Source organism: Sitophilus oryzae, unplaced genomic scaffold (assembly GCF_002938485.1).
Source record: "Sitophilus oryzae breed Bouriz unplaced genomic scaffold, Soryzae_2.0 scaffold_302_pilon_pilon, whole genome shotgun sequence".
NCBI lineage: Eukaryota > Metazoa > Arthropoda > Insecta > Coleoptera > Curculionidae > Sitophilus > Sitophilus oryzae.
In genome coordinates this window covers 2387207-2397333 of record NW_022146866.1, presented here as the reverse complement: position 1 = coordinate 2397333, position 10127 = coordinate 2387207, and the positions used below count along the sequence as shown (strand labels likewise).

General features: G+C 30.9%; 1 protein-coding gene across 2 annotated transcripts in view; it reads left to right on the top strand.

Annotated features, from left to right (window-relative positions):
* The first annotated feature begins 5013 nt into the window (after positions 1-5013).
* The window catches only part of LOC115884570 (aquaporin AQPAe.a), a 60944-nt gene continuing 55830 nt past the window's right edge, over positions 5014-10127 (top strand). For both annotated transcript variants that reach the window (XM_030903192.1, XM_030903190.1), the window contains exon 1: positions 5014-5285. The gene's annotated coding sequence lies outside the window, so the exon portion shown is untranslated. The remainder of the gene's footprint in view (positions 5286-10127) is intronic.

Genomic DNA, 10127 nt, shown 5'->3' with positions numbered 1-10127 from the left:
GCAGAACGAGTGGAGGCTCCACCGTACAGCATTTGAGACGTAAGGGGAGGTCAAATCAGCCTTGTCATGAATGTTCCCATTAGATTGTATATCTTCCTAATTATTTTATTCAACGGTATTACTTAATACGTGTTGACTGAACAGGTTAGACTGACAGGTAAAACGTTATGTGTAAACGGTGCTTAACATCGATTGGTTTCATGCAACTATGACGCCATTATTTTTTCAGATTGTAAACTTATACATCACTACATACTACATGCAGTATGCAGCAAAGCATATCACAATATACAAATACCCTACTTATAAGAAGAGATTAAAAATATATTGATATAGTTATATATCTGTATATAAAACTGAAACGTCATCGGTGAGTTGAAGGGTCTTCACAGATAAACAACTTAGTCACGATCTAATATATTTTTTACAAAAGCCAATTTCAAGAAGGAACCAAGCCGCCTAGAGGTGCTTATGTCCTTGATTTTTTAGATCCCAGTTCTTTTCATTTTATTATTAAAGTTGTTGTAGTTTGGATTTTCTGACGCTCAAAAAGCAAATTTATAATATAATAGTCGTTAATAAAGAAAAGAAGTTCGATCATAGATAGTGTATTAGAAAAGTTTATTCTAATAATTTATTTTCTCGATTTATATTTTTTTTAATTAAATTTTTATTTAATAAATAACAATTGCTTTAAGAAATGCAGCTTTCTTACTGAACTGAGTGACAACAAAATACAAACCATCGTTTGATAATAATTGGACTAAAAATGTATAAATAATTAAAAATAATATTAAATATTTAATTAAATTATTTTTTTTACACATAAATTAGGATTGATTGATGTATTCAATTGTTTTTGGTCACTTCCTGTTTCACCGGAAATGACTATAACTTTTGAATAAATTGTACGCTTTTAGATGTTTCAAAAAACTTTTAATAAGAGTAACTTTAACTCTACATATATGTTTCGGCTTGTTAGGCCTTTTTCAAGAGTTTTTTAAGAACTAATACGATTAGTTCTTAAGAGTTTTTTAAGAACTAATACGATTAGTTCTTAAAAAACTCTTGAAAAAGGCCTAACAAGCCGAAACATATATGTAGAGTTAAAGTTACTCTTATTAAAAGTTTTTTGAAACATCTAAAAGCGTACAATTTATTCAAAAGTTATAGTCATTTCCGTTTATGTTTCGGCTTGTTAGGCCTTTTTCAAGAGTTTTTTAAGAACTAATCGTATTAGTTCTTAAAAAACTCTTGAAAAAGGCCTAACAAGCCGAAACATATATGTAGAGTTAAAGTTACTCTTATTAAAAGGTTTTTGAAACATCTAAAAGCGTGCTTTATTAAAATACTAATATAACTTTTGAGTTTTAAATGGCATCCTCGGTATTTTTTTACTTTATTCGATAGAAAATGACATTCTGAATAGAATGACATATCATATGTCAACTTTTGACATTGTCGCTTAATAAAAAAACGTATCTTAAAATCCAATCTAGAGTGCTACAGCTATATTAAAAACACTAATTATTCATCCAGGAGCCTTGGAAAAATAGATGTGATCGTCTAATGTTTTTAGTGTCTTGTCCTGGCCAGTTAGAAAATGCTGAAATCGTATTTTTAATAATATGTCAATTTTTTCAAATGGAACGAGGGTGGCTCATTAGCATATTTTAAAAAAAGTATTTTTTTACGAATAATTTGATACCACAGACTTGGTATTTCGAGTCATATTTTCGTTACGAACCGCCTATTGTAATTTCAAATACACCATATGCGAAAATGTCAAAAGTTAACATATGATATGTCATTCTATTCAGAGTGTAATTTTCTTTCGAATAAAGTAAAAAAATACTGAGGGTGCCATTTAAAAATCAAAAGTTGTAGTCATTTCCGATGAAACAGGAAGTGACCGAACACAATTGAATATGTCAATCAATCCTAATTTATGTCATATACTAACATACCAAATCTCGTTTTTTTAACTGAAAAAATAAAAAAGTTATAGGGGTGAGCCACTTTTGAGACGCACCCGGTATAGAAAAAAATATGCTTTAAAAGTCTCTTTTTGATTTCATATAGGCCAATTTTGCAATTTTATTTTTCATTTTCTTAAGATTAGCCAAGGGAGCCGAATTGGACTCACCCTGTACAAGTTACACGTTTTGTTTGTTTTACAGGGCTTCTCATTTATGAGTAGAGATACAAAGATGCAATTTTTTCACATCACTGTGTTACTTTTTATGAAACTAAACTTGCTACACATAGACTTGTCCTAACCTTCTTAGTTCCCGAAATACAGGGCGAATTTGAAAATTTTGCATAAAATATTTTGTTTCTACATCTTTCCATTTTCGTATAATCAACCGAGGCGAATGAGGTGCGCCACCCTGTGAAACATAAATCAACCTAGTTTAAAAGAGTATTACCATTTTATTTAATTTAACATAACCAAATAATTTTGTATTCCATCGTGTTATATTAACAAACTAAAACATGATGACCACTAAAAATGAACTTGTGCAAGTGCGCAAATTTTGGATAGGCTGTCAATAAGAATAAGACTATTGATATTTTGGTTAGGTTAGGTTAGGTAGAATTATTGCACCTGTGCCGGTCGTAGCTCCAGCGGTAGTGTGTCGATCTGAGCGGAAGGTACTGGGTTCGATCCCCAGCCAGTACGGTCGCTTTATTTATTTAAATAAGAATATTTATTTATCTAAATAGAGCGACCAACGAGCCGCCACCTCAACGAAGGCAATGGCAAACCACCACAAAACACATACACAAGGAGAAGTGCGAGCGCCTTGCTAAATATTGGAAAGTGAAATTGACGTTTAAATTTGACACTGTTGACAAGTCTACTGCTACTAGCGCCCCCAATATCGCTTGTAGGAACTACGGACTAGATTGTCACGCATGGCGGGAAGTTTAAAAAAATAAAAAATTTTAATTCTTCATTTATTTTTAATTATGACATAGATAAAAACACAAAAAATACACCATTTTTTAAAAATATGTTTAATATCAATATCAAATATACAACAGAAATTAATTTCACCACAATAAATTAATAAAATTAAAAAATGTTACAAGTAGATCAAGAGACAAAATTAATTATAACAAAACTGAAAAAAATGGCGTCATAGATGGCTTAGAAATGACGATATATATCATAATTTTGAAAGTAAAATTATATAGGAAATGTCATCGATCATCATTTTGAAGCCAACTGGACGATTATTTCAAACATACAAGCTGAGTTCGTTCATAGTGCTCTGAGAAATCTAGATAAACAAAGAATAATAAATTAAAAGTATTCCAGGGAAAAAGAGAGGAAAAACCTGTATCGTCTCTGATATCTGTCAGGGTTTTGTTGAAAGTATCATCTTTTTGCTCGAAGTTTTCAGGTCGATTAAAAAGATGACATTTACAACAATACTTTGCCGTAACTTTCACAAATATCAGAGAGAGAGAGTACAGGTATTGCCTCTCTTTTCCTCTGGGATGCTTTATATCTGTTCTTCTTTGTTTACCTATATTTCTAAGAGCATAATGCCAAACACGACTACAGTATATAATAATTTCAATATCCTAAGTGGAAAGAAAAAAGATCACCTTTCTGTTTTGTACTATGGTCCCTTTCTTCCGATGGCTCATCTCGTTGATATTTAGGAAGGTATCCATAAAATATATTTTATTATCGGTCCTGGGATGAAAAAATATAAAATTCAATTTCATTTGATGATCCTTTTCTGTCACCTAAATCAGGAGAATGACAATGAGCATGTTAAGATGAAAAAAAACTTATTTATCAACACTTACCTACACGTTAGTCCAAGGAGTTTTATCAAAACCTATATTTGCCTAAATAATTTATGTATTCAATTTACAAAGCAAACTGCAGCGTGTAAACCATAGGTGTAAACAAAAGAAATAAAATGGCGACAAGTCAACGTCAACGACCCGACAAGGAGAAAAGTGGTGTTCGAATAACAATTTATGGGTGGCAAAAAATTGTTTTTGTCTCCTTTCAACGCACACTTTAGAAAGAAAAAAAGATGAACAGTTATACTGAAAGAATGTCAAGGTTTTATCTGTCACTCTTGTCAATAATTTATCGGTAAGGAAGTTTCCTAGAAAATCGCTTGTAGTCAAGTTTTCAACCATTTCCAGTTCTCCCATAAGAAGTGTCATCCACCTGCAAACCACCTTGAGTATATTTGCTTTGTACAACCTCTCAAATAGTTCCGTGCGGATTCGGCGATAAAGTGTAGGTCCCTTGTACTTGTGAAACACTGATCACACACATCACAAGTACATGCGAGAAATAGCCGACGCTCTATATAGAGTATGGCACTGTAAGAATAATTCTACACAGAAACTGGCGTGGAGTGGCCAATAACCAAAATTTGACGTCAAATAAACTATTTGATGGTTTGATTTAAACCAGCAGCCTATGTTAAAAAGTTATTAATGCATTTTCTTACCTTGTTAATAAATATAAAGCATACTATATTTTTAAAAAGCTCATAACAAAGAAAATGAAATAAAAAAATAATATACATAAAATTTAAAAAGCATATACTCAAGAAAGACATCCCCCAGTGAAAAACTAGTTACGCCACTGGATTTTACGTGAGAAAACTCTATGGGATTCGGTTTTCACTTTTTTGTTGTTATAATATAACCGAAATAGGAAGAGGGTCGAAAATGCAAAATTTTTAAATTCGCCCTGTATTTCAGGAATTAGGACGACAGATTTGTGTATAGCATCTTTAGTTTCATAAAAAAGTAACACAGTGCTGTAAAAATCGCATCTTTATATCTTTATTCATAAACGAAAACCCTTGTATAACACACGAAATTGGGACACCCTATATAATCTACTTTATATTTAAAATTAAAATATACCAAAATAGTATAAGTATCTGCAAATATCACTAAATTAAGAATCAACAAACAGGTGACTTAGTGACTTTTCCTACCTACTTGTTTTAGTTGTGAACCCCTATTGCTATCGAAAATAACATGAAATCAACACTGTTTATCCCTCCCTCTTCCCTCAGGTGCTTCCCCTATCCCTGCCTGTATATCGCGTGCTTTTCCCGCGTTACGAAAAAGTTTTCTCCCTTCCCGTTCGGGCATCCATCATCAACATTAGCCTCAGCCAGTCAACATAACACCGTAGCATAGTTAGCGACTTGACGCGTTTTAACGGTGACGGTTTGTACCATTCGTTATCTCGCGGCGCGCGAAAATTTTCGAAATATATTGAAATATCGGTAAGTTTTCCAATATAATATGTCCTATTTTTTATTAAATTATTTGAATTTCTAAAAATGATACAGAGAAACTTACAACATTTTATTTTATTATTATTTATTTTTTTAATATATCCATGTTTCAATATTTAATATATTCCTTGTATATATATTTTTCATTTAAAATCATATCAAACGTTCAGAACATAAGTACAAAATTACTGCATACAAACTGATAAATGAAATGCTTACTAAACTTTATTATTTTCTAAATTTTCATTTCCATTACATTTAAAAAAGTTAATTTACTATACTGAATATAGTAAATTAATTTTTTGACATTTTTTCCGGTTTTGAATATACAGTATGTCCCCGAATTGTCTTTACAAGAGGAAACTTTTTATAATAATAAGAATAAATATTTATTAACCAAAATATATACAACTGTATAAAATATTATATAATTCAACAATATTATAAGTAGTAAGCTTTATCTTTTTGGCAGTTGTTGGTTGCGCCCTGCTTTATCTGCAACAGTTTCAAGACTTAAATCTCTTCCCTGGGCAGATACCACCGAAGGCCATTGTTCTTTTTTTATTTTTTTATAATTTGGTCTATGTCGCCTACGTTCATACGCTCATATCAAATATCATGTTTTTAATTTTTATCTTAAATTTTTTATAATTTACTTGTGTTAATTCTTTTGGTAACATCTTATATTATATTGTGGTAGTTTCTGTTGTTAGTTTTTGTGGAAGATTTTTTGAGTTCTCTTGGCTGTTCTAATGTCTGATTTTCTTCTAGTTTCGTAAGTGTGTATTTGTTTGTTAGTTTTTAAAGAAATATTTGGTTTTATTAATTTATTTTTGACTTTGTGTAGAAGTAATAATATGTTATGATATTTTATTAATTGTCTTATGTTTAGTTTTTTGTTTTGTTTTTTGGTATATTTCTTCTGTTGATGTTAATTCTTCTGTCTATGTTGACAACTTTAGAGCTAGCTTAAAGTAACTACGTTTACAATTTATTTTCATTAGTTTAGACATATTATTAGATATTCTTTTATTTTTTGTTAGATAAATTTTTAATTTTCAATGACTTAATTAAACTCTATATTTTTTAAGTAAAATAAAATATTTATTCATATTAAATTTACTGTACCTATATGGTACAGTAAGAAAATAACAAAACATTTCAATAGAGTTATTAGCGTTAAGATCATTACCTTTTAAATCGTGTTTCTGTATATTTACATATTATTTAACACAATTATATCATAGAAGAACGTGTGTAAATTGATTTCTGTGAACGTCAGTTACCACCCAAGCAGAGAAGTTTTATTAATTTAGAAATTATTTAGGTAGACACACTTCTACGTTTTATAAAAAATCACTATTTTCATATGAAATTGCTCCTTGGTATAAAAAGATTAAGAAAGGAGATTTCCAACCAGTCAACCATATTTTTTATGTTTTTCTTAATTTCCTCTAAAACGGTATGAAAATTTGGAAAAGTATAGACGGGATTAACCATTTTAGAACAAGCAAAATTTTTTATGAAGAATGCATTTTTCTCAAAATGTCAATAATAAAAAAGTTTTTCCTCTTGTAACGACAATCCGGGGACATACTGTAGAGATGTTTTTAAGTTCTGAAGTATAGTCTAGTTTACAGCATTTTTTTTAAATTATAGTGAGTTCTTCAGGGTGTCCCAAAAAAAGTTACACATGAAAGTTGTGTTTTTTGTAATGGAACACCGTATATATTGATTTTCAGATTCCAGGAAAAAAATAAAGGTGAGTTTCATTAGAGAAGTATATGGCTAAAATGTTTTAAAAGGTTTTTAACATATTTAATATTTTCTAAAAATGAAAAACAAATTTTAAATTTCAATAACAGCTGCCGAAATTGGAATTTACCCGGTAGTAATGTAGGTAATATGTAGTTAAAATAACCATTGTACTCTAAATGAAATTAAAACTTGACCCAAAAGGTTGTACAGGGTGCGACAAAATTAATATTGAACATTGGTCACATTTAAAAGCAAATTACTCTTTTATTTTAAATGGAACATCCAGTATATTATTTCGATATTCAATGGGGAATTCATGTCTCTTCATAATACTATTAAGGTTGCCTACCCTTTAAACAACGATTTTCTTAGATATTTTCATTTTTATGATTTTGCGTCAGTAGACCTTTATTATTGGACAAATCTAGGTGGCTGTGATATACCTTTTGTTAATTTAACAAAAATGAATGTATGTAGAGTAAAAATATTCAACGGTAATAAAAAGATACACGTTTAAAACAGGTATATTTTAATTATTACAGAATTGAAATTAGATATAAACGTATATGTAATAAAAATTAGCTAGATGAAATTATCAAATACCCAAAATGCTTCCATTCCTGTTCCCTGCATAAAATACTATTAAGGTTGTCTACAAAGATTCTCCTAGATATTTTCATTTTTATGATTTAGTGGCAGTAGATCATTATTATTTGGTAAAATCTAGGTGGCTGTGATATGTCTGACGTTATTACTTGAACATAGATGTCAAACTTTACTTTAACTTTAACAATTAGTCAATCAATTTATGTCAGGAAAATAAAAAGAATTCTCAGAAATTTGCCGAAAATAGAAACTTATACTATATCAGAGAAAATTGATATGATTCTATTAGTTGGGGACTGCAGTGTGCATTCACCAATTAATAGAATACTTAAATGCTACTACTACTACTGCCATTGCTCGCTGACGAGTATTTGACACGCATCAGAAGATGGTCACGCAAGGCGTTTTCTTTCATGAGGTTTTCTGTGACTGAAAAGCCCGATACGTGATGTTATCTGTCTACCGCACTCCAGAGATTCAAAAATCTCATTGCTTTGTGGCCTCTTTACTTTTTGGTTGTCGCTGTTAACTGACTTAAAAATTCTTCTCCATTCCGTTCTATTGTGTGCTGCTTCTTCCCACTCATTCTGCTTGTTAATTCCCTTTCACTTTTCGTGGAAAATATCCTTATACCTTTTGACTTGTCCACCCGGCCTCCTCTTAACGTCTACAAGCTCACCGTAAAACAGAGATTTTGGTATGCGGTTCTCTTGCATTCTGCATACGTGACCAGCCCATCGTAAGCGGGACTTTGTAATCATGACTTCAATACTCTCGCAGTTAGCTTTTTCAAGGACCGATACGTTTGAGACATGATTGAACCATTTTATTCTTAAGAGTTGTCTAAGATGTCTCTGTTGCAACTTGTTTAATGCGTTCGTGTGTCGGCGGTACTGTACCCAGGTTTCGCTTCCATATAACATGGTGGGAATTATTATTGCTCGGTACACTGCAAGTTTTGTTTTTTTGCTCAAGTCATGATTGTAGAAAACCCTGTCTTTTAATTTCCAGAATGCTCTTGCCGAGGTAATTGAATTCCACTACATATTCCAATAGCTCTTCTCCGATTTTTATAGCATTGTTGTGATCTTCCGGGGGAGTGTACTTAAATGCTGTCGATTTATCGGGATACTTTTTTTATCGGGATCAGACAGTGTTTTCAATACTCGACAAACTATTGTTGACAACATGAAAGAAATGATTGTTGCTGCTTTTCGAAGTAGAACTTCACATATGCCCCTTCACATGAAAAGATCTTTTGAAAAGAGTACCATTTTATGCAGGGAACAGGAATGGAAGCATTTTGGGTATTTGATAATTTTATCTAGCTAATTTTTATTACATATACGTTTATATCTAGTTTCAATTCTGTAATAATTAAAATATACCTATTTTAAACGTGTATCTTTTTATTACCGTTGAATATTTTTACTCTACATACATTCATTTTTGTTAAATTAACAAAAGGTATATCACAGCCACCTAGATTTGTCCAATAATAAAGGTCTACTGACGCAAAATCATAAAAATGAAAATATCTAAGAAAATCGTTGTTTAAAGGGTAGGCAACCTTAACAGTATTATGTAGATATATGAATTCTCCATTGAATATTGAAATAATATACCGGGTGTTCTATTTAAAATAAAGGAGTAAATTGCCTTTAAATAGACCAGTGTTCAATATTAATTTTCTCTCACCCTGTATAACTTTTCGGCTCAAATTTTAATTTGATTTAAAGTACAATAGTTATTTTAATTACATAATACGCTATACGGAATAAATTATAATTTAGAGATTTAGATAATTTAGATTTTTAAAAATTGTTAAATATGTCAAAAACCTTACATTTTAGTCATATGCTTCTCTAATGAAACTCGCCTTTATTTTCTTCCTAGAATCCGAAAATCAGTTAATATATAGAGTGTTCCATTAGAAAAAAACACAACTTTGATGTGTAACTTTTTTGGGACACCCGGTAGAACTCTCTATATTTTTAAAAAGTACTCTGAATTGACTTACATATGCTCACCAAATTTCATTTCAATACAAACTGTCGTTCTCCTTGGAACGTCCGCGGCGTATGAGAGGCGCTACCCTCTATTTGAAAAAATTGACTCCTTTGATGAAGATGTTAAATCATGATTGGAAAAGTTACATGAGAAAACCTATAGTAATTAGCATGTTTGCAGCAAAAAAAGTCTTATTAAGCATCTGTTTCCTAGTTAAACTGGTAATGTAATACTTTTATTAGAAGTTCAGTTCACTGAAAAACCACATCAAGGAAATAAGTAAATATGAAAAACAAGAAGTCTGATTTTTTATATATTCCAAACCTCAAGTATACGATAAGTCGCGGTTGAATATCGTCTTCATCAGCTAACAAATAAAACACAACAAAGAGAAAACTAAAACGGTATTTTCGTGGTTTGGAGCCCTCCAAACTCGCCAGACTTGGCATCGTCACG